At 37.9% G+C, this 25068-nt stretch overlaps 1 protein-coding gene across 14 annotated transcripts in view; it reads right to left on the bottom strand.

The window, feature by feature from the left end:
• The window catches only part of CRACD (capping protein inhibiting regulator of actin dynamics), a 127459-nt gene that overhangs the window by 74177 nt on the left and 28214 nt on the right, over positions 1 to 25068 (bottom strand). For 3 of the 14 annotated variants that reach the window (XM_072928190.1, XM_072928192.1, XM_072928191.1), the window contains exon 2: positions 8346 to 8453. The exons of 9 other annotated variants lie outside the window; for them this stretch is intronic. The gene's annotated coding sequence lies outside the window, so the exon portion shown is untranslated. Of the gene's footprint in view, positions 1 to 8345; positions 8454 to 15539; positions 17868 to 25068 lie in introns of those variants that run through there. 2 more of the 14 variants (XM_072928196.1, XM_072928193.1) reach the window with 1 other exon arrangement.

The raw sequence follows: 25068 nt of genomic DNA, 5'->3' as shown, positions 1-25068 counted from the left end.
AGAGGACAAGATGGAGGGATTTGGGCATGCTCTGACCTTCTTCTCCTTCTTACCCTCCATGTCTTGCTGTGATGGTGACACTTTTCCATTGGTTTAAGGTAGAGACACATTGTCCAACATAAATAATAGATACTGGCACGTTATTGTAAACATACTACATGTAGTTTTTAGTATAAAATGATAACACCACCCCAAGTTGGGGGGAGTCTGTCACAGACTGACCTGCTAGACAGACCGCAGCTCCTTGAGAAAGCATGTTATAGATAAGAGAAAATAAACAACCTTGAGAAGCCGACCCTACGCATTCCAACTTCTTCTTTGGCTGTGCAGCTGGGAAGCAAGGATTTTGAATTCTCAGGGTCACCTCGACCTCCAGACCCCCAGGACTGAGGGGGGCTTCATGGCACTGCAGTAGGAAGGTAGGTGCATCTTTGCAATGACTAATGCACACAGTCCTGCAGCACAGCCAGGGCACACTGTAGTTTTACCTTTAACTTCTCTGTCAGACTCCCCAATCTGCTCTCTGATCATGCTTGGCTAACCTCAACCTGTCCCTAGCCATGGGGAGCTTGCACAAGTGTGACTGGAAGTACACTTTATTGCATGTCAGCTATACTTAGACTGGCAGAATTTAGTGTAAATTGCCAACGAATAAATGGAAACCCAGGCTCTCCCTTGGTTTCTTTTCCACACACTTTATATGCAACACTGCCTTAAGAAAACATAGCTTTTTATTTTCAAAACAATCAATACAATAGATCATGTGCTTTAGAAACAAAATATCATTTTCTTTCTCAAGTACCACTAATATCTTCAATTAGAAATGCTCCTAATACCCTATGAAAGACAAAAACATCATCTATTACCATGTCTTTATTTCACTAGGAAGATCTATGATTTTTCTTCTCTGTTTATTGTGTCAAGTATAACTTCTAATGCTTAGGGAGGAAAAAACTTTGCCTCTTTCTTTTCAGTACCTCAAATGATAATACAGGTCATCAAACACTGCAAGATTAATTTATGATGGCAAACTCCTCCAGTTACTTTTTGTCCACTAAAGGTGTAATTCAAAACACTGTTCTATGGTTATGTTCATTCCTGACTATATAACCACACTTTCCAAACATGGCTAGAAAAATTATTTGCAATATTATGTGACCTGTTTCCTCTCTCTTTATTTGATACAAATTGAATTCTGTGCCACAGGCTGACTTAAATGAGGCTGTAAAATTGTTTGAGGAATAGGATCCTGCTCTACCACAGTAAAAATTTTTTTAAAAATTAAAAAAAAAAAAAAACACAAAAAAAAACTTCAGTCAAATGAACTTGAAAGAAAAAGAAAAAGGGAACAAAAAAGCCTAAGAGACTCATGTCTGAGGAATGTCATATCACAAAGTGCACAGGCAGCAAATGCCTTGTGGAGTAATGATGCCTAACCCTACTGTGTACCCGAGAATATGGAGAAAAGGAAATTTTCTTTGAGGTCCTCAGTCTGTGGCAAAATCACTAATGGTTTGTTTCAGGCACTCGCTCATGCAGACATAAACTGGCCAGCTGCCTTGGAAGATCTCTGAAGAAAGGCACTATATAATCATAAATCATTAATGAACAGAGTGACCTCATCTTTGGGTAACTAGAGAAGCTTAAACCCAACATGCTTTATAGGTAGAAAGTCTTCTAGTCAGCAGTGCCACGCACCAGTGGGCAGTAAACACAAGAGTATCCATCCTGATGTTATTGAAGATCCCTCTTGACAGGCTTTGTGTTTTTGTCTCAACCACTACAGGTCATGGGTGGCAAAAAGCAGAAGCTTCTGAGGACAAATGAAGTCACAGTTCAATAATTAAGAGTGGGAACCCTGCCTGATCTCTTTGTTTCATCCAAGGCTTGCCTGAAGTGAAGCATTTAACAGATGTAAAAAACATCTTGCTAACTTTAGGAACACAAAACCAGTAATTGTGTCTAAACTGATAAACGATGCAAAGCTGTTGACACAGACACCAAGGTCCAACCTGTGGCATGCAGCACCATCCTGGAGAAGATGGGGGCCAAACATACAAACAGAAACTCTGCTTAGTAACACCCAGCTCTCCCAGCCCCACCCTGCACCTCACACCATGCCAGAAAGAGCCCAGCTTTTTGGGACTTTGTCTTTTCAGCCCAGATCCCTCACCTTTCACCTGTGACTGCAGCTGCTCCAGCCAAACATCCTCCCTGCCCCATTCACATGCAAGACACAGGAGGCAAAGGCTGCCAGCAAAAGCCAGGAAAAAAGGGCAGCTACTGGCATTAAGTCAGATAAGGAAAAAGCCTCCTGCACAGGAGCAAAGCTGCTGCTACATGAAATAAGGATGACAGATCCAAAGTACCAGATCCAAGTCATGTGAGATCAAGGTTATGGCATTTGACAGAGACTTTCGCATTGCCTAGAATAAAAAAATTTGGTTATTCCAAATTTTTCCAGTAACTGCAGGTATCTTAATGTCCTCAAGAGGACAGCAGTCCTTTAAAAAGAATTTAAATGAGACAGGACATTGCAGACAGAGGTGACTGCAAGATCTGACTGCAAGAACAACCCAATGAGGTTGTTCAATACATAAACATCACCTCTGAGGGAAAAAAACCCAAAGGCAAAGATTTCTGTGGGGGAAAAAAAAGAGGGGTTTTTGGCAGAGCAGAAGAGATGTTGTGTCTGGTAAAGTTAGCCAAATGAACCCATGCTGGACAATCCTTTGGGGCTAGCAGTTCTGTGACTGATATGCTGCACTGTTTCCTCTCTGTAAAAAGAAATTACAGAGGGAGCACTAGCATCTTCATTGTGCTAACAAAACAAAAGAACTCAGCTGAGTGTCGTTCCAGCCACATGCAATGATTTCACCTGACAAATGGCCTAAGCTACATGCTTTACTGTACACATAATAACTTGTTTTCCAGCTAGAAATACAAGCAATGAAAGTACTGTATTTTCCCAGCTTGTTGCAGCTAGTTTGTCCTAATATGACAATTTGCCTCTGAAACTGTGGTTGATGGTTACTGGCAGCCCAGTATCTCATCCTGACAGGTGTTTCAGTTGTTGTCACATAAAGTTCACATCTGCTTCTCTCATACTGATGTATCATTTCTTAGGCATAGAAGGGTCTGTGCTTCTCTCCTCTCTTGTAATCCTGTTATTTGGAAATCAAGAAGTGAGATTGCACAGACACTTGGCACTCTTTCCCTGCAAGAAATCTATATGCAAAAAGTTACGTTGTCTAGATGAGATTAATATCACTTAGTGATAAATCAATAGTTCCATTCCTGAAAACCTTGTAACCTTTTATATTTTCTCCCTCACATATAAAGAGAAGGTAGAAAATGAAGTGCTGAGGACTAATAGTTTCTCTAATTGTTTCTGATTATCCTAAAGATATAAAATATGAGATGTACTAAATATCAAGAGATGGGAAGTGATAAGGAAAGGAAATAATTTGCTGTACTAAAGTCTGACAGTCTTCTCTGAAATTCAAGGATATAAAATTTTTTGTTTAGGACTTCCAATGTTTGTTGTGTTCATTTAATAAAGCACTACATGTAGTGAAAGAGAAATTGTATGGGCGTTTGTAAAAAAACAGTTATGTAAAACTACAAAAAACTCAAAAAACTCAAAGGAAGTAAAAAATCACTTCAAACATTAATTACTCTCTAGTTTACTCCTGTCTCTGAATGACCCACACCAAATACCATGGAACAATATTTCTTTCAATTCCATGACACTTCCATGAATAAAATATATAACATTTCCAAAAAGCACATTAATATCTCTCCACTTGACACTGAGAACTGCCCCTTATCAGCAGCAAAGTTCCTAAACCTTTTACTACTAGTGATAAGTAAAACATAAAACTGTAAAACATATATGCATGCAAAAATACAACTATTCACCCCCTTAGGCATATACACACAACCAGTCTTCAGGTTTTTACAATACATTAAAGAAAGCTTCAAACATCAAAGAATTTTTTAGTTGCATTTCACAATGTGACCTTACCAAAATATAAATAAAAAACTCCCCAGTTTTAGTAAGCGGAATTAAATAAAACAGTTGATAGGGCAAGAGACCTTTCACACAGCTCAAAATTAATTAGTATCTATTCAAATATCAAATATTGACTCCAAAGAAATTACAGCTCTGCTAGAAATTTTGCCCTTTTTTTCCCCACATCACCTATTCAGGGGCATATCTCGGAACACATTTGAAAAATGCCAGTTTGACATTTGTGGTTTTGTTGAATTAAACAACAGAATAAACAAGAAATAATTTTAAAAGTTTCTTCTTCCTCCCCAAACTTCCTGCTACATCTTTTTTAATCTCAAGAAAATGCACACAGAATTTTATATAGGTATTAAAAAAGATATCTTTTTGTAATTGTATTGGGCTATAACTTCAATTCTAGAAAAGATGAATGTGTGCTGCTTATTATTCGGTGTCATGCTGTTCCTTCACTTAAATAGTTCTGTCTCCCAGCAAAGTGAAGCAAGAGATTAATAGCTTTACTCTGTTTATTTTCAAATTGGAAAATGCATTCTTTTGCAGAAGCCATTCTTACAAAAAGAAATGTATACTAGATGTAAAAGACCTTTTAAAAAGCAACCGATTATGAGTTCTTTATTTTAATAGGAACTTATTAATATGATCTATATGACAGCATTTAAAGGATTCTGACTGTATGCTTTTTCTAATTAAAAATTATCAGGAAAATCTCCTGGATTAAGTTTGCTGTGAACACCACAAATTCTATCAAGTTAGTGACATCTTAAAGCAGCTCAGATATCCCTTTCCAGGTATGGCTGGTTGTGCCATCAGCACCTCCAGTGTGACAGACAGAAAATGTATGAAGTGAAAGAAAGGTATCAGTGAAAGTACAGCGCAACAGCAGCAGTGAGCATTTGTCTTTTGCATTTTTGGGACACTGAATAAGGTTTCACTCCTGCAGATATTTATGCTCACCTGGAAACCTTCTCTCTCCATGTGAAAAGATGTATGGATTAGGAAGCTTTCCTATGCTTTTAATTTCCTAGGCTGTTGTTGTTCTAATTATACAGTTTGCATTCTCTTCTGGATAAGCATTAAGGTTTTTTTCTGAGTTTGAGAAGCATCCAACCTGGTTTTGGAACTGTTATCCCAGCAGTAAGAAGTTGTCACAAGCCTGCAGATCAATTTTATGTTTCTCATCTTTTCATCATCATCCTTAAAAGGGCACTTCTACCAATGAGATGGTAGAAGGTAAATATGTCAACTGCCAGTAGCAGAGACACTTAAACCTGCTCACTTTCTCTTAGTAGGAAGGTGTTGAGAGTAGGAAAACGGGCAGAAATTTGAAAGAAAACCCACTAAATTAGCATGCCCTGAAGGGAGAGGAAAGGAGATGGAAAAAAAAGACTGCTGTGGTATTTCCATGGACATGTACCAGGCATTTTCAGCAACACAACAAACCAAGACCACAGCTTCTCTGGAGGAGCAGGTTCTCTTGGTAGAGCTCAAAGAACCTGGAAAAGCCCCCCATCAGCTCAGTTGCAGGCTCCACCATCAGTTGGGGCACATCCTGCAGAACATGCTGTGCAAAAAATGCTTGTTTTGTTGTTATATCAGGATGATTTTTGTGTAATTATGTACCAAGACAAAAAAACTTGAGTGTTTTGAAATGTGTATTTGATGTCTGTTTGTGTATGAGATGAGCCTGGGAAGAAGGGGCTGGGTTGGGAAGTGGTATTTTCTCCCTCTGTCATGTCAAGGGGGAGGGAGAGAGTAGCTGGGTCGGCAGCTGGCCAAGGTCAACCAACCACAATTTGTTATTGACAGGCAAAAGGTTCTTCACAACCAAGGAATTATTCCAAATGTAGATTCACTTTCAGTTGTGCCTGTTTAAACCCAGAGATCCCAACTCCCATAAGACTTTCAGTGCACTGACCTTGTATTTTTTTCTCTTAATTTCCCCCCTTTTCTGATAGCTGGGTAAATATGGCCAAGTGAAAGTGATATTCAGCACTGAAAAGGACCCAGTTACAAACCATTTTTCCAGATATTTAGAAAGTTTGGTGTTTGTGATACTGCTATGTTGTGACATCAGAGAATAAAAACTATTTCAATTACTTCCTGCATTCTTTCACTTCAGTATTTCAGATACTGCCCAGTGATAAATAAATAATTTCTCAATGGTGCTGGAATGACCATGATGCTCACTAGGGATTAAGAAATCTATCTGATGGGAGTAGTCAGATTGGAGAGAACTCTATAGCAAGTACAAACAAGTGAGCTGGGAGGGAATACTAAGTGACCTGAATGCCAGCTACAGAAGCTGGATGTATATACCAACAGCAGGGAACACAGGGGTCTGCTATGGCAGCAAAAGCAGGTGAGCAGATAGAACACCAGTGCTGATACCCCACTGCCAGCAGATGAATCATTTGGCTATAATTGGGAATGCTCTTTTCAACAGCTATTTTTAAAGAAAATGTCTAAGAAGCTTTCACAAGATCTTGCATGCTCTATTTCAGTTTCCAAGAAGTACCAAAATACTACCAGAAATTTTGGTCCCAGAATATTGCTGCCAGGATCTCAGAATAGAATGAAAATTTACATAAAAGCATGGAGTGAATGTTTCCAGCTTGTTCCATCTTTGGTCTAGGTTCAAGGAGCCTAAATAACCAGTCTAGCATGCATGCCTAAGGCAAATACAACTTCAAATCTTTGATAAGTCCATCTGCTCTTGATATTAAAAAAAAAAATTTCCTATGCTAGAAGGAGTGAATATTGGAAAATACACAAAGTGTTACGAGAAGATCACTTGAGAGGGACGAAAGTTTATTTGTTTGAAACAAAAAATGAATAAATCTGAAAAATTCTATGTTTCAATAACAACAGAGGCAGTTTAAAGAATAGATTGGACCACAATTAACAAAGATATACTTTTCTCCCCATCAGTCAGTGTGTCCATTTACCACCTAGAAGTAAAAGCCTAAGAATTGGTCCACAGCTTACTGTACAATAAACCAGATAATACTGTTAGGAAAAGGAAAAGCAGGAAAAAAAAGGAAGGAAATAAAGCAGGAAAAAAGTCAAATTTTTAGTTTATATAAAAAGCTTTATACACATCCTCATGTGACAAATCATATCCTCCACCCTGCAGCCTTGAGTGCTAGACCTAGCTAATTATGACAGCACAAAAAAATCCCTCTATGATATGCTCAGGGTCCATACACAAATTACAATGTTCTTCACTAATAACTCAACCTGTATTAAAAGGGAAGAAGAAGAAAAGCAAAGAAGAAATGCAAAGATGTATGCACTGATGTTAATGTATGCACGCTGTCCAGGTAGGGGCTGGGTTGGTTCACTGCAGTAGTTAATTTGTGAGAGTTATATTTATGCCTTAATAGCACGAGTGATTAGTTTAAGCCTTTTGTTGATTTAAAAAAACTAAAAAACAATCTCTCAAATGCTTCCAGAAATTGTTATAAAAGAGAAATCAATCAAAATATTCACATAAGCAAGGTTCACAGCTGTAGCTTTTAACTGAATGAGAAACTGCTCCCTTAGGTGTCTTTAATTTATAAATTGCACCCTCCTGGTTGTATGGAATATCTTCTCTAGGCATGAAGTCATTAATGGAGACAGAACATTGAAGGAATGCTTTAGAAAGCTTTCTTGCCCCTGGGGACTTGTCCCAAGGGATTACCGTAACCGAATGCATTAAGGAAGCAGTCAAATATTCTCCAAATGCAACCTGTACATTTCCAAAGAATTCAGCTGCAGCCAGATTACTTTAGTTCAAGTTTCTTGTGCCAGAAAAGCTTTGTCTCCTTGCCAGAATTAGCCACCTAATTTTAGAAAGTTCACCACACAAACAAAGGGAACATGTGAAACTGCAAAGGAGGTGTTATCACCTCTACTCAACAATAGCAGGCTGTGATAGATGATTTCTCTCCAAATTACTATAGCTTTCCCCAGAATTTTGATTTGGAAGCAGCTATTTGGATCCTGTGGGCAAGTAGGATTTAGAATTGTAAATCCATTAAACCCTGAACAAATCTCTGATGTCCACAAGCTACAAGGAAATGGCTTCTCTTGTCTAAGACTAGTCTTGTTAGACATTTTTTATTGCTAAAATACAAATTATAGATGCCATCTGGAGTGCAATGAAATAACTGTGACTTAGGGTAGCAACACACAAGCAAGTAGTTGTGACTCCTAAACCTAAGTCATTATAATGAAAGCCAATTTTTGCCTATTTTGCCAAATGGTGATTATTCAGTCTTCTTTCCTTCACTGACTGAGTCAATTCTCTTCTCCCTCACCAGATGCTTACCTCAAATCTGGCAGACTTGATGCTTCCCCTTCACTGGAGTATGATCCAAGGGCTAGGCAATCTTCAGCATAGAGATTGCAACAAGCCATAGGACAAGAAGGGTGAAGCCTATAGAGGAAACCAAGAACATTCTATTTTTTAAAATGTTTTCCTGCCTTGCCTCCAAACCAGAAACCATAGAGCACACAAGGCAAATCAAAAATCCCTTATTTAATTATGAAATTAAGCTGAGAGTGCAGCAAAGAAATAAGCTGTTCTATTGTTGGAGTCTGAAATGCAAGGAATTCTCAGAACTTTTGGCCTGTAAGCCAAAGCTGGGAATTAAACACAAGATTTAATTTGAGACCTTGGAAAAGGCTTCTAAACTTGGGTCCTAAAAGCGAGAATGTAGCTTTATCATTTGAAGTAGAGACATGCTAAATAGAGGAAAGTTTAGAATTTTTGAGTTTAAGATATAAAATCAAAGTGGTTATAGAGGTAAACAAAGAGTTCAAAATACAGTACTGTAGATTTGTGTGTCATAAGAAGATTGGTTAAGAAAGCTAACACTGTAACATGGATCCATAAGAACCCATAAGAAAAAATATTTAAGGATTGGGTCAAAAACATAAATATCCTTGTTGTCATTGTTTTATTGGTAAATAAATCCTTAAAAGGTCTTGTAACTAGGGGTCTTGTGACCTTCTGAACTATGCTGTAACTATGTAAGCTGAACTCACTCTTCCTACCTATATAAAAAAGATACGAAAAATAATCTGCATCATCAAAAATAATTCAGAGGTCCCGTCTCAAATTCCTTCCAAAATTCCCCCCAGGAAAATTATCACTTTCCATAGACACAATGAAGGGAACACAGCAAGGATGTGCAGGCTGGGAGTTGGGTTTGAAAAGAACAGAAAGGAGCTTCACATCTAGGCAGTGAAAATCTCTGTAGAGGAACAGTACTGTCCAGAGCCACACCACACAAATCCCTAGTGACCTGAGTAAAATAGGGCTCTAGCATCAAGTTGTTGTAAAAGGGTTCATTTTCCCCTCTTATTTAGCATGCTACTCGTGTATCACCTGCTCGTAGAATCCACTCTAGAGAGAATTATTAAATTTTCCAATCTGCTTGCTCTGAATGTTTGCCTGCAGAGCTGTCCTCACAAAAATCATTATTCTTGAAAAGTTATATGAGCTCAACATTTTAGCGATGGTCTTGGTAGCAAACACCATTAAATACTTTGCATATTAACTACAGTCTGGAAAAGGTCTGGAAGGTGTAGGAAGCACATCTGAATGCCAGAGCATAAAGCAATATTGGGAGAAATCTCAACTGAGATCTCTCTGCTCCAGGGTAGTCCATGCACAGATCCACTTACACGTTAAGAGATGTTTGAGGAGGCAACTGTTGATGTTCTCTCTGGAGAATATCTCAAGCAGCATCCTAATTACTATCCAGGATTAGTAAATCCTAAATGAATATTCACAGACTGTGATCTCCAGACATGGAAAGGGAATGTGGCTATAGTTATTTCTTTTACAAAGGCAATAGAAAGAGCCATGACATCCTGTCATGCCTCTTACAACACTTGAAATCTGGACTCCAGAGCAAGTAGACTTTCCATTTCTCCAGTATTTAAAGAATAGAGAAATCTCCTCCTTGTTGCTCAGATTAAATTCCCCATGAGTGAGAAGTCAGTTTCTTCTGAAAAAGTTCAAAATAATCCTCAGGACAGAACAGGTTGGGTGAAAAGGTCAACCAGGACAAACAAAGTTGTACAAAACCTTCTTATCAAGACAGTTTCTGCTAAATTAACCACAGATCAATCCGGACAGAAGCAGCAAGACTTCCACAAGGAAACAAAACCTGTTTGAGACTTGCACCCAGTGTTCAGACACAGTTCACTTACAATAAACAAATTCTGCACTGGTCCTTCTTCATTCTGAGATTAAGAGCTAAAGTCAGGATAGGTTTTTGTTTTGTATATGGGGAGTTTTTTTGTTGTTTTTAAACACTCCAATTTAGATTTCTATTCCATTCTGAAAACTGGTGGGAAGGAAGGTCAAGGGCAAGAAACATGACATTAGAGGTAAAAGGTTTTGGATCTGCCCAAAATAGATGAACCCTTCTCTACTTTCCGAGCTGAATCTGCTAAAATACCTACCATTCAACTGTTTCCATAAGTATTTTAATTTTTACTTATTTTCAGTTTTAAGAAAGAGTAATTAAATTTTTCATTCAAAACCTTCCCCAAGAGTTTCTGTTGCCTTCATCTCCAGAGGTTACAAGCTCATCTTGGCAGGAAGGAGACATTATCAATGTTCCTTATTTAGGCTAGTAGCAAGATACTTCTGTCACCTCATCCTGAATTAATTTTAGCCGTCATGACAGGGGTACCTGAAACAGCTGTTCAGGAAGAAATCCCCAAATGTATTTACAATGGGAAGGATTTAGCACAAGCACGTTCATCTTCTTTACTGGAAACAAAATAGGAATAGCAGCACTTAAAGACAATATGTAAGGGTATTTAAACAAGAATAGCTCCTGAGAGCAATAAATACTTCATGCTCCCATGAGCTACAAATCAGTTGCGGCCCACTGAACCATCTGCTCTCACAACAGCTTCCAGCCTGCCTCTCTCACTGCACTGCAGTGTGGGTTGTGCTGCTCCCAGAAAGGGCTGGGATCGGGCTAGATCAGATAAGGAGAGCCCTAAGTGGCAGATACATTTAAAACTGTTTTAAACTTCATGTCATATACTTGTCAAATATCCATGTCCTGTAACTGGAATTACCAAAGTTGAAAAGATAGCAGGTAAACAGTTAGGAGAGAATTTCTGGGTTCCTCTAAACCTTACTTATGATAAAGTCAGTTCTCCCTGCAACTCAAATAAACTGTCCTACTGTCATCCTGATGTGATCTTGCACAGCTTGGACAAGAACAGGGCCCTTCCTTATTCCATCACCTCTGAGATAACTCTGCAGGAAATGTGACACAAAAACATCTTTGTCCTGACTTGTGTGCTGTGCCAGATGTAGGGAGCATCCAGCTGCTTTCAGCTTCCATGGAGCCTAGCAGAGGGTTAACCAAGATACCAAGACACCACAAGGCACTGGCATGCTTCTCCTTGCATGCTTTTCCTAAGAAGGTCATGTCCAAGAATTCTCCCCAGATCCTGAGATGTGACATTGGTAGCTGCAGCAAAATGCTGTTTAATAGGTGATAAGATTGCCTGGGAAGCTGCCTGTGAGAACAGGGACCAGCCTGATGCACCTCTGTGGCTCCTCTGAATGAGAATTTCATTGCTGTGGCATAACCCTGCTATTGTGAGATGCTGAATGGTAAGGGCAGGATATGGCAGGAGCTGGGGGGATCAGGGTGTGTAACATGACAGAGACAGGAAGGCAGAACAGCAACAAAGGCAGCACAAAAAGCAAAGCATGTGGATAAAATTCTTGTGGTCCTTAATATCCAGCTAAGTATAAAAGGAACTTAGGTCCTATCTCAAAACTTTCTTGAGGTCAGAAAAGCTGAGGAAATTTGTTTCAGATTAGCTCGTCTAAACAACTAAAACACCTAAACAACAGCTAAAACATCACAAAATTTGTTCAAACTTATTACAACTTAGATATAACTACAAGATAGATATTGGCCTCTGCTAGATGCTTTGTGCCTCATAGTGAAGTTGCTGGACTTCTGATGGGTATAGCCTTCAGCCTGTTATTTCTCTTCTATACTTCAGAAGTACAGAGGAGAAATGACCCTCTGGTGTCTGAAGGATCTGTTATCAAGACAGAATTAGACCACAAACTTTACCGTTTAACGTTAGTTATTAAAAGTGTACCAGAATGCCACCTTAGATGTCTTCAATGCTATAAATGCATTATTTTGAACAAGAAACCTGGACATTTCAATAATAAACAATTTCTAGGGGCATCTATATTTTCTTCTACCATATTAACTATCACTGAAGACTCAGGACTTCCTCCTGGGTAAAACCAAATATTTCATACGAGTCAGCAAGCTGCAATTCTACCACAGCATCTTGCAAATAAAACCAGAACAGGTATCTTTAATGGCTCTGTTTCAGTGAATAACAGAGAAAACAATATTTTTCATCAAGGTGATGAATTTTTTATTATCTCTATGCTATAAAGTTTTTCAGTTCTAAGAAAAAGGAATAATATCTATTCTCTGGGGATATATTCATCTATTCATCTATCCATCCAGCTAAAGCCTTGTCTCACAACAGTATTAATTTTGGAGGGAGAGTGAGACAAAAACTGCATTTCCCAAGAGTTCCTCCCAATATTTTTAACCATCTACATGTTGTTTGATATTAGGAAAATAAATGCAATTATCTGTTACTCTAAAAGAGAAATATTAAGTTCCCTGATGGCTAACACCAGAAAACAAACAATTTGAGGATCAGGAAAATAAAAACTCAAAACAGCAAGGTCTTTTAGGAATATTGAACTTAACTGCTTGACCAGAAGATATCGAACGAAATTTTACACCTGGATTGTAACATCTTAGGATGCTGATAAGGATTTTTGCTTTTTGGTTGACTTATTAAAATGGAAAACTTGCACACCACTTTCTGCCGACAGTATGGAAAAGAATATGTTTTAGGTGTAATTTTTTTTTCTTTATACATTATTCTGTTTCTATACCAACACCTAGCAAATTTCAGTACTCACAAATCTATCTTTATCTTGAGTCACTTACTAATATCTCCTTTTTTAAGACAAAACAGTACTCCAAAATAGTGGTCCCTGAGCAATAGGCTTCTGATGGTATCTGTGGCCAAAGAACATTGATGACAGCAAGTAAAGGAATGTAAAGCATGTTTAGCAATACTGAGCTGCTTTGCTCGTGAGCCAATGAAACAGTTGTTGCTTTACAATACTACCAATTTTCCCCCGTATAAACAATTTGGAAAATGAAGTGCCCATTACTGTCCTGATTACCTGCCTCATCACAGCCTGCTGGACACAAAAATATATTCTTTACATTTATTCTTCTTCATTTGATAACAGTATCTTAAAATATTCTATTGCAGCTCTGTCACTTTCAAAAATTCTTTAAAAAATATTTCCATAGTAAGTCTTTATATAACAGCATGTAACTTTGAAGTGACAGATTTGTGCTTTTCTACATAAAGCAATCTACTGTGCTGCAGAGAAAAAACAAGTTAGACTTTTCTGGGCTACTCAAGCCTTTTGAGGTCTGAGAGGTTGCTATACCACAGCTGGGCAAATAGCAGTAAGGGAACTCTACATTTAAAAAACCCATAATTTTTCAAGCAGTGAGCTGGTTGTGCAGGTCTGTTTATTTTTCATGCATCCAATTCCATTTTCATTTGCACTCTTGAGCAAGTTCACTTTGCACATTACCTGTGGTATATGGAAAGTCCCTGAGCAAACCAAGCTGAACTCATGTCTGGTACAAGGAGCAAGTCTTTAAAAGAATAATGCATTTTCATTTGATCTCAGGATTCTAAATATCTTGAGGTTATATCAAAATATATTTGATATATTTCTTCTGTCCCTATGAACAAACTACAGGATATTTTCAGCTATTCAGCTACATCTACTATGGACAGAGTCTGAACACCCCAAGGAGGGGGGGAATTGAAAAACAGATCCAGAATTTGGGAATGAACCAAAACCCTGGATCAAACTTCAACTCTCATTTAAGCAGGTCATTTTAGTTGAGAGAGTTTTATTTGTTAGCCTGTGTTGAAACAGCCATTGACAGGACACCTTCCCAAGTGACAGACACTATATTTTAAAAGATAAAGAAATAAAAATCAAATGCCAGAGAACAGATTCCTTGTTGAGTGGGTGTCAGCACACAAGCCACTGCTTTGGAAGGGAACAGAGTGATCTTGTGGTAGCTAAAGATATTCTGCTTACATATGTTGTCATGAGCAGCAAGAACATACAGTATTTATCTTCAGATTTTGGTGGCACTTCAACTGCCATGTTCCCCCAGCTCCAAACACATCTGCTGAGCACATCATCCAGGTTAGTAGCAGTCCAGAGTCAGTTACGAAACTCCAGCCTGGCCACACCACTAATCCTTAAATGGCACGAAAGGATTACTAGCTATGATGTATCTAAGCATTTAAAAGGTGAGGCAGCAAGAAAGGAAGCAAGTCTAATCCTCACATTAGCAGCCTAATTATTTTTAGGAGAGCACATCCTTATGCTGCTGCTGTGTCTCCTACATGGAGACACCCTCTGTCATCCTACAAGGAGATACATTGGCATGACCATATGTTTTGAAGAAGGCTTCTCAGCTGAGGCACAGAGCTGCTGCTTTGGCTTCTGGAACAGGATACCTCCCTGCCAGCCAAAATCTTTGTGTGTGTGTGTGTTCTGCAGCACACAGTGGGACAACGGCACAGAAACCCCAGATTCTGCAAAGTGGTAAAACTGAAACAAACATGGAATGGCAGAGAGGTTCTAGAAACACAGAGAGGTAGAAGCTGTAAGAGAAAAGTTAATTTAAGATAATAGGCAGCTTGAATGAGAATTAGTACGTGTCTACAGGTCACGGGGAAAAAGTCAAATCCACAAAACTTCCTGCCCTCCCCTCACACCCCTCCAAGATATAAAACTGTAGGAATATGGGGGGAAATGCACAATATATGGAAGAAAAATATTTGTAACCAGTTTCAAAACTGGAGTGAGATAAGTTCATGAAAGAAATGCATGTCATAATTGCCCATCACAGCAGTGGACCGCAACTTGAAGGCTAAGGAAGGTAAAATGCCAAATTACCTCTACGTAGCACCATGGCAGTTGTGCATTGAAAACATACGAAAATTGAAAAAACAAAAACCAAATGAACCAGTCAGTAAATTCAAGTATAAACATTCTTTAGCAAAGCTGGAATTTGTGTAGCACTCTAAATAAACCCACTAATAATCCCAACTACATTGAATAAACACATGTTATTTTCTTGGCAAAAACTCCAAGAGCAAAGCAGTGGCTCATGTTGACAGTATTATAGTAAAGCAAAAGGCTGAAGCTTCTCTGTATGCAGCAACCAAACACCTTTCTGAGCAAGAGGAACCCTTCTGCAGTTGACCTCTCTGTCTTTATTCTTTTATCATTTACTGCTTAGCACTAAAACAATTCATATTCTGCAGGTACTTGCAGCCCTGTAGAACGTTTAAGGCTTAGTCTTGTTCTGACACTTACTTTGAGCCTTGAAGTAATTTATTCAGGCAGTTTTTCTGTTCTTCCAGTACCATCTAGGCTAAGCAACAGGATTCTTAACTCCTCCTGCAGAACCGGCTCAGGCAAAAGCAGAATTTTCCCATCTCCTGGGGCTCTATATCAAGCCAGTATATCATTCCCTCTAACACTCCGTTATTTGCTGTAATAGCACAAAAGAAAGCAAATGCATGCAGGGGAAAGAATTGCACAAGGTACAGTCATCACATGCAAATTCTATATTCTTCTCTATTTGTTTGAAGGCTAGAAAGGCAAGCTATTTTAAAGTGATAATTGACTTCTATTTCAGCCCTGTAAAGAAAAGAAATGTCATCCACTCTGGGTAATTAATTGCATTACATATTCCCATACACCCACATACATTTGGAGCAGGAAAACACAACTCTCTGACAGCTACATTGGCCTAAAAAATAAAAACCCGACAGAAACATTTAGAGATTTCAGATCATCCAGATGAAACCAGACCCTAAGTTTACTGACTAGTGCTGGAGGCAATAACCTTTAACTAATACTTTTCTTTCTAGAAATTTGGTGATGGGCACAAACTAGTTTTTGCATCCTCGCAGAGCTCAGTCCATCTATGTCATTGAGGTCCCTACACTTCAGTTAGGAAGACTATCAGTTCTCTGTTTTGGGAGATTGCTGTCTCCAGTTCACTTGAAAGTACTGCTCAGGAGCAAATAAAACAGAGTTTTTCGCATCCAGAGTGTAGTAGGTCTTAACATTCCTTACGGTTAGAAAGCAAGAACTGAAGAAAGAAATATCAGTTAAAACATAAGCAAATAAACAACGATGTCAGCTGTTGTTAGAAAGCTGAACTGTCATCACATGCTCTTCATCTCACTTAATTTTTTGGAAGTGGGTAAAATTTGAATACCAAGCAAATTTTAGTAGGAGTAGATGTTGTTTAGGAGTAGATGTTACTACCATTTTCCTTTTCTCAGGGTGAAAGGTCAGACCATTTTTTCTCAGGCCCAATTTACCAAGTCAAACTTCCTACGTCTTTTTGAACCATGACACTTTAGAAAGACACCCTGGCTAAATACCATTGTAAAAGCTAGGCAATTTACCACATTAAAATATTAGTAAAAATGTGGTTCTCCAGGCAGTCCATGGAAAACACATGATCCTGCACAGCTGTTTCTATCCTGCCTTCACACAATGATGCTATCCAGTAGAGCCAGGTCCAAAGGGGATGGCTTGGAAAGGCCACAGCCCTGGAAGCACTCACACATGGCAGTCTCTGTCCTCCCACTCACTGCATCCCACTCCCTCCAAGAGCCTTAGGTTCCTGCAAGTGCAAGAAGCTGCTCATCTGGCTGTTGAGTACCAGAAGAGCAAAGGGACATTAAATCCTCCAGCCTGTTTCCTTTCACGTGGTGCACAGACCCAGTCCATGTGTTCTTTTCCTTCTGTAGGGTCAGCGGCAAACAGCTGCAGGTTCTCCCTGGCCACAGTTGCAAAACATGCTGTAATACTTCTGTGGACAAGCATAGCATCCAAATTTAGTTTCTAACACTACTTCTTTGTAATTCTTTCCTTCTATAGAGGAAGAAAATCTGTGGTTTGTTATTTGAAAATATTAAAGCCAAAAAGCATACTAAAATTTTATACAAAAAATTAATCTTTCCTTCAAGGAAAGACATCTAGTCTCTAATCTCCCCACTTTTGCAGCCAGATCTAAGAGGATATCATGGATACAGGTGGAATTCTTCAGTGTGGCAGAATAGGAACACATTCTAGGCAATACCAACCCAGTACATCAGTGCTGCTACCCAGCCTCTCTTTCACTGAACCCTTGTGTTTTCCAAGTCAGCTGTGGCACAGATCACACTTTGTTTGCCTGCCTAAAGAAATCTCTCATGCCAGCTAACATATATAGACAGCTCCTCTAATTTTTAAAAGTCTGTACTACATTTGATGAGAATGAAATCAAACATTAAGAATAAAAAGGGCATCAAAATCCTGTGTCCCAATATGAGGATGAGGCCCACAGAATTGCATTCCCAAATAAGAGATGTGGATACATGTTGCTGCTCAGAGACATCAGTGCTTTGGGGAAAATCCTAACACACAAAAGATGCTCAATGTTCAACACAGAGGATACAGCACAGTTTAAAACAAGTGCCCCAAGAAGCTGGAAAGGAGTGTGTCACCAAGACAGATGCATTTATAAGATGCATTTAGAAAATACATCTCAGGAGACAGATTTATGTAAATTGAGAGTATCCAATTTGAATCAAAAGTGTCAGATCTGAACAGAAGCCCAACACAATTCTTGAAGTGATATTTGTTCACTCATCTATGTATTACTTTACATTTGTTGCTACTGAAACAAATTGCTAAGCCTCCACCAGAGCAGAACTGGATGAAAATTCTAAGGCATTCTAGGACATAACAACAAGGATCAAAGCATCACATTTAGAGATGCAATGATTGTCACTTGTCTAAAATTATCTGTGAGTGTAGCCTTGTGAGCAAATGAATGCAGACCAGGAAAACAAAACAGAAACAGGGAATGTTTAGGATTTTTTTAGTTGCTGGCCATGATTGGTTTATGATGCCTTTCATATAACCCCACAAATTGTAAGGGCAGTGTTACATGAAGGCATAATCTTTATTAGTCTATTTCTATTTAAGAAAAAGACACCTATATTTCATATCTGTTTAAATACCCCGTTAATTATTGCTACACAATGTCTTTAGCCAAATGTACCCTCATTTGGATTAAATTTTTGTTGTTCTTCATAATCTTCCTTTTAAGCAGAATTTGGACTTAGCCTAAACATCTTCTCTGGAAGATAGCCCAATTAAGCAGATTTTCTTATTAAGCATGCTCCAGTTAAGTGATGTACATCACAATCAGCTCAGTTCCTTTATGATTTTTACATATTCAGCAGAACACAGGGCACATTTTACATTTTTTCCAAGCTGGCCTGTCCTTCCACAAAGAAAGTACATTTACATTCATTTTAACAAAACAACATCAAAGGTATGATATCTAATCTAAATAGAAAGACTTCTACATAGTCCTGGGAAAGTTTTTTTTTTATGAAACTACCCAATTTCCCTTGTAAGTATTTTAGTAAACGAGTCTCTGAAGAGAAACTGACTTCTGACACCCCAGCACTCTCACCAGCACATCTCTGTGGAAGTGGGAAGGGGCTCTCTCTCCCTGGGCATCTGGAAATCACCTTTGTGCTCCAGTATTACATAAGACTTTTTAATATGTAATTTAATTAAGCTAAATTTCATTAAATTAATTACTTTCTTTTCCTGTGGGAAAGAGCAATTCGATGATAGCCCCACAGTCATTTCCTAAGGTTGTATTTCCAGCACTTGGCAAGGAATATGAAACAAGTGTTGGACTTGTGTCTTATTTTCACAAGAAGATTACAGTTAAAATCAACAACCCTTGTACATTAGATTAGATTAGAATACCAGTCCTTCTGCAGCAATGAAATTAAAAATAAATGCTGAAAAAGTAATCTAATTAAAAGCTGTTACATGCTTTAAAGAGTGTTTAGGTGTGTTGTGAGCATTCCTCAATACTGACCTAAAGTCCTTATGTGTTGTTTCGGTACCAAATTAGATTTTCTAAATCAACTGCAGTCAAACAACTGGGATAATTTCACAATCCAAATATTTTTAAAATTTTTTAATGAAACAATTTTCTGATTTTCCCATCAATTGCAAATAACATGGTACTAGGGAAGAAAACCTGACTGTCACTATGAATTGCTGTTTTCTGAAGTTTGTATTAATTTCCAATTTAACATCATTATGTGGCTATATTAGTCCAGTTTTCTCATTTTATCATAATAGTTCAAGTTTTAATTCCAAACATTATTTTTGAGTTTGAAAAGGTGGAGCCCTTGTGCCAAAATGTTAAATGAATTACTTTTGTACCATCAAAGGTTGAAAAACAACCATCTGGTCCACCAGAATTGGTCTGAATTTTTCAGTATTCTTTAAATGGCACATGCTGAGAAAAAGCCTGCTCCAACTGAAGTAAGTGGCACAACGCCCACTAATTTATATAAAGCCAGGATTTCTTCCAACATGTCCTAGTGAGAACATTTTGCTTTTCTGGTCTATGCACAGATTTTGTACTGGCTACAACTGTGTTGGTTGGGTGAGATTTTTTTTTTTTTTCCCCTCTCCACAGAAACAATAAAATCAATTTGTGAAGTAATATTCAAGGTGGACAAATACAAACACTGGCAAAGCAGCATGTTTTCTTGCTGGTGTTTGAATAGCAGGAGTTAGAGAATTATTCCCTTGAAGGTACAGGGAAAGAAACACACATTTCTCAGTTTTTTGTCAAGTCCAAAGTATTGACAAAACACTGAGAAATCTATTTTCCTGGTGCAATACAGCATCTCATTGACTGTCAGCAATGTGTAGAATTCACATTTCCTGAACTGGACAGCTACTGTACCACACTTGTGATAATATACTTCTTTTAACATCTCACATCTCACCAAATTATCACAGCTTATGAAAGAAAATTATATATTCTGGAGTAAGGCAGTGATATTTTCACAAGAATTACTCTGCCAGAGGAGTAATACCTGCAGTAGTTTCACTTAATTTAATTCCGGCTTTATTTACAGAGAAAATGCTGCAACTAAATAGCAAAAAGGTTAAGTGAGCAGTGGTTCCATGTGCAGTGGCACCATTTCCAGAGACTTATCCCATGCTTCACAGCAATGGGACAAAGTCAGGCAGCCATGCTGGCACAAAAATATTTTGTGGAATCACAATAGACAAAGACAGAAACCTGTGATTTCCATGTTCAGTTGTGGTTCATTACCCAAATATGAAAACTATTTAAAGGTTATTTATTTTACTGCTTCTGTTGGAAAGAAGGTAGCAGCTGCTTAGATGTATATAAGCAGGCACACACACACATTTAGAAGTATATCTACACAAGTCGGATTGCTTTGTAAATAAGGTTACTCTGAATATTTTTAGATGCAAATCAATTCTATTTTCCACTCTACCAGGAGGATTAAATTTCTGACATTGATGAAATCCAAAGACGCTAAATTTAACTTGGTGATTTGAGAATGATTCATAATGAAACCCTTATTTTTCATAGCAGTGGGATGCCACCTATTTTATTCTGCTTTATTCTGGAGATAGACATTAGAGTGTAACCATGATGAGTGGTAATAACAGTCAGATTTTAGCAAGCCTACCAGGTAATGATACTTCAGCTATGTTCTAGGGGAAGTGGAGAGGCTAAAACTCTTAGCTAGAGGATTCCACGCCTATTGCAGAAGCACAATGTGAAAGAGCTTATTTGTACAAGTGTATCTTTTTGACACCAATAATTTGTAAAAAAAAACCAGATCTGGGAGTTTTTTCAGAAAAGAGAAAAACAAATATCAGGTCATTACACATGAAAGAACTACTGAATTTCTCTCAAAGGAAAAAAAAAAAAAAAAAAAGAAGCTGAGTTTTGAGGAGTAATCTGACCTTTCTTTACAGTTTTTTGGTTTTTTTTAAATAAATATTTCTATTTCTGTTACAGGTCAAAAATTCCAAATGTACTTACCACAATGTCATGAGTCTGTAGGCATTAGTGAAGTGTCTCATAATGAACATGTCTACTGTTGCCTAGCAAGTACATATGTAGAACATTTGGATGTCATCAACAAACAAATTAATTACAGTAGTTTTCTGTTAACATATTTTATGTCTTTGAATTCAGTTCTTTTATGCACTAGAATTAAACATTTATTGCCATTTTTATTTCATTGGTAAAGATTAAAACCAAGTGAATTTTCCTCATCAAGACAGAAAGTTTGACTTAAGCTTTTTCCCTGAGGAAAAAAGTTGAAACAGAGTTAAAAACAGATACTTCCATAAAATTTTCTTAATTAAAATAGACAACAGTTATTTTCCTGCTAGTTTTACACTTGAACAACAGTTTTCTCTGCAGACAGTTGTCATACAAAATCAGAGAATATGCTGAGCTGGAAGGGATCATCAAGTCCAGCTCCTGGCCCTGTTCACATACCTTAGCTGATTTTTACGATACTAGAAAATTGAGTCTGCAATCAATCATGGAAACTAGTGGTTTCCAGTCCCCCCTCAATTAATTACATCACATAAATAAAATTTATATTAATTTATAACCTATATAAATACATTTTCATATATACACCACACTCATTTCTTAGGAATTGGAATTCTACTAATGAAGTCGTACTTTGTTAGACCAGTTTCCTATGCTTAATCAAGATATACAAGAAAATCTTCTCATGTAAAATATATGGCAGTCCTGAATAATTTAAAAAGGCTCAAATGCTTTACTCTCTTTGATATCAAAATATTGCCTGTCAGAGGAAAATACAAAGAATATCTCTCCCCCTCTTTGAAATTAAAAAAAGTATCTTTAGTGGAACCTGAATTTTATATAGACCACATATAAGCATTTTGAGGGAGAGAGGAGAGGGGGATCTGCTCAGGCATTTTATGATTCTTCCCAGAAAAAACATCATGCTCCCAGAATTTTTAAGAGACACCTTTACTAATAGTCCAGTCATGTTAATAGAAAGATACTGATAACTCTAGCCTGAAAAGACAGAGTAGCAGGAAAATTAGGACATATTTAAATTAGTATTTTTCTTTTTACAGTATTGCACAATATTCTATCCATATAATATTTTTCACTTAAATCTCAGTTGCTAGGTTTTCTTCCATCTACTGTCACTATTTTTCATAATTGAAGATCATTAGTATGCTAAATGTTAACAATTTGGGATTGTATTATACTTTTAACAGTAATCTGTAAAATAATTTATGGTGAATAATAATTTATTAAAAGTAAATTATTGAAAGTCAATAGCCCATCATGCTCCCACCCAAAAAGTTCAGACCCTAAAGAGACAAGAAAGATTTTAAAGGAAGGGATTTAAGTAATTTTGAAATGCTGCCGCCTTCAAATAATTTTTTTTCTCTGGGCAGGGACACCTTTCTCTAGACCAGGCTGTCCAAAATCTTGTTCAACCTGGCCTTTAACAGGAATGAGGCATCTACAACTTCTCTGGACAACCTGTTCCACTTCCTCACCACCCTCACAGTTAAGAATTTCTCCCCCATATCCAATGTAAGCCTACTCTCACTCCAAAGACAGTCCTCTTGTTCCAACACCACATGCAGAAACATCACAACGTAAAGAATAATCTGTATTATTTATTTTTATAATAAGGATCTGTTTAAAAATAATTCAGTGTTTTTATCACTCTCTTGCCCTTCATAGACTGATATATATCATTCAAAAACATTAGATAATGAACTAGAATCATCATGAATAAATGGCTGCTAAGTGAAACATTTAATTACATCTTTTAAAGGCAAAAGAAAAAACATTGTCACTGGTTTATAAAAAAATCCCAAATTTATTCCCAGAAGTGCTGACAGAGTATTCTGAGTTATGAACAGTTTATTTTGAAGCAGGAACTCTTAGAAGAGTAAGAATCTGACACTGAAGGAACATTTAAGTTCGACTTAAGGATGAGAAACTGGGCAAGCATTGTGACAAGGCAAGGTTCAGACAACCTTCAGAACCAATTAGATTGTAATCTGCATAGGCCTTTGCATCACTGAATCATCACATTTCTAGTGGAAAAAAGGCAACAAACTCCTTCATACACATCTGTTGACACTCAATGGAGACATCATAAAAAAAATCCAGAAATGGAGAAATATACAGAAAGGAAAAATGACGCAGGCCACATAGGTCTGACTCTTCCTGCAGCACATTCTGGTGTTCTCTATATCCAGCACACTTTTCGGATCAGAGGGTACCCAAAAACCAGAACTGTAAGTCTGGTTCATTACTCCTACCAGGGTGCAATGCAAGTTCAGAACAGCACTCTGCATCAACAGCATCTGCACTTAAAGGTAGCTCCACAGCCAAGGGATACAACACGTCCCTTCCACTCAGGCACCAACAGACCTGGTCAAAGGCACAGTTACTGTTCCAAAAGCAGCTCCAGAATTAAGAGAAAAATCCCTCATACAAGCAGAAGCAAAAGTCACTTGTAACTATTTTCAGACTAAATATTTTGAAACATTTCAGCACTAACTATTCCTAAGCACACATAGTCTGGACTTCCACTCCCCTTACATCCTGGCTCTGAGTGGCAGTCCTAAACTCCCTGCTCATCTCCCCGGCTCCCTCCCAGCAGAGAGCTGATGGAGGGCAGGCAGTCAGCTGGGCCATAGCACAGGGGTGCTCCTATGCTTCCAGCTCTGCAGGCACTGATCCCATCAACCTCGAGGCAAAATACCCCTGCTGGAATGATAATCCAAGGGGAGCCATAAAAGGCAGTATCTCCTGAGCTTGTCTGCTCCAGATGGGTTGGCTCTCAACAGGCTCCCACAGGCTTTTGGAAAATTGTGCTTTCTCACAGAAGAAAACATGAGCGTGCTAGTTCTTAAAAACGTGACAGGAGTCTGCCCCACCTAGTGGGAGCACCACTGTCCTCACCTCTGCTCACCAGGCAGACCAGGAGAGCTTTGCATAAAGACACGTTGTGTATTTCTAATAGTTTGTCAAATCGTTAAAAATACCCTGACAAACAGATGTGGGAAGGATTCCACAAGTGGTTAAAATAAAAATGTATTGAGATCCTAAAAGCTTAGAAAAGCCTTTAATGGAGGGGAAAGTATTAAATAAATGCTTCCTACATTTTAAATGTTTTCATGTGCAAATACTAACTTGTTGTTTATTAAATTATGCTAAGCAAATGTAATTGGAGAAGAAAACTGTGGCATAAAAAGATAAACCTTCTATCTTTAACGCAGTAATTACTCCATGTTTATTGCTAGAAATCAGATGCATTCTCATGTTTACTACAAATTACAGGTAAAAATATCTTTTTTAGCTATTTGAGTTGGTACCATTTGCCTGTTCCAAGCTTTCATACAATTTATCAGTGCGGCTGAAAATAAAAGACCAATACTCTGTCAGTTCTATGCAAGTCATAGAGACCTGACTCCACTCTTTAATTTTCATCTCCAAGCTGCATCTAATGCCAAATCTGTTACCTGCATGGCTGACCTCTCAGAGAACTGGGTATTTTTGGGGTAAACTGTGTATTTTTTTCCCACATTTCATTAGTTTTTTTCTTTCCAAAAACCAGAAAATCTCCACATTTTTATGTCTGAAAGACAAAATCAATAGCTGTTTCTAAGTCAAAATTTCACTAACCATTCTATCATTTCTGGCACAGTAGAACTGGTACCTCGCTGTCTTCAACTGCTATTGTCCTAATACACTTCACACAGAGCCAGAACAGAAATTAATTCCACACCCAGATGTATCTTTTTTGACACTTAATATTTTACTGCTAAGTTCTGCAAAACCTACACTGGCTTTTATTTAAAGATATGGTCTTAAGAACACCCTAAAGACTAATAAATTTTGGAACCTTGCAAAGCAAGTCCTTAATGGTCTGTCTTACCCTCACAGAAT

This window comes from Taeniopygia guttata, chromosome 4 (genome assembly GCF_048771995.1).
Source record: "Taeniopygia guttata chromosome 4, bTaeGut7.mat, whole genome shotgun sequence".
NCBI lineage: Eukaryota > Metazoa > Chordata > Aves > Passeriformes > Estrildidae > Taeniopygia > Taeniopygia guttata.
This window is presented reverse-complemented; position numbering and strand designations above follow the sequence as displayed.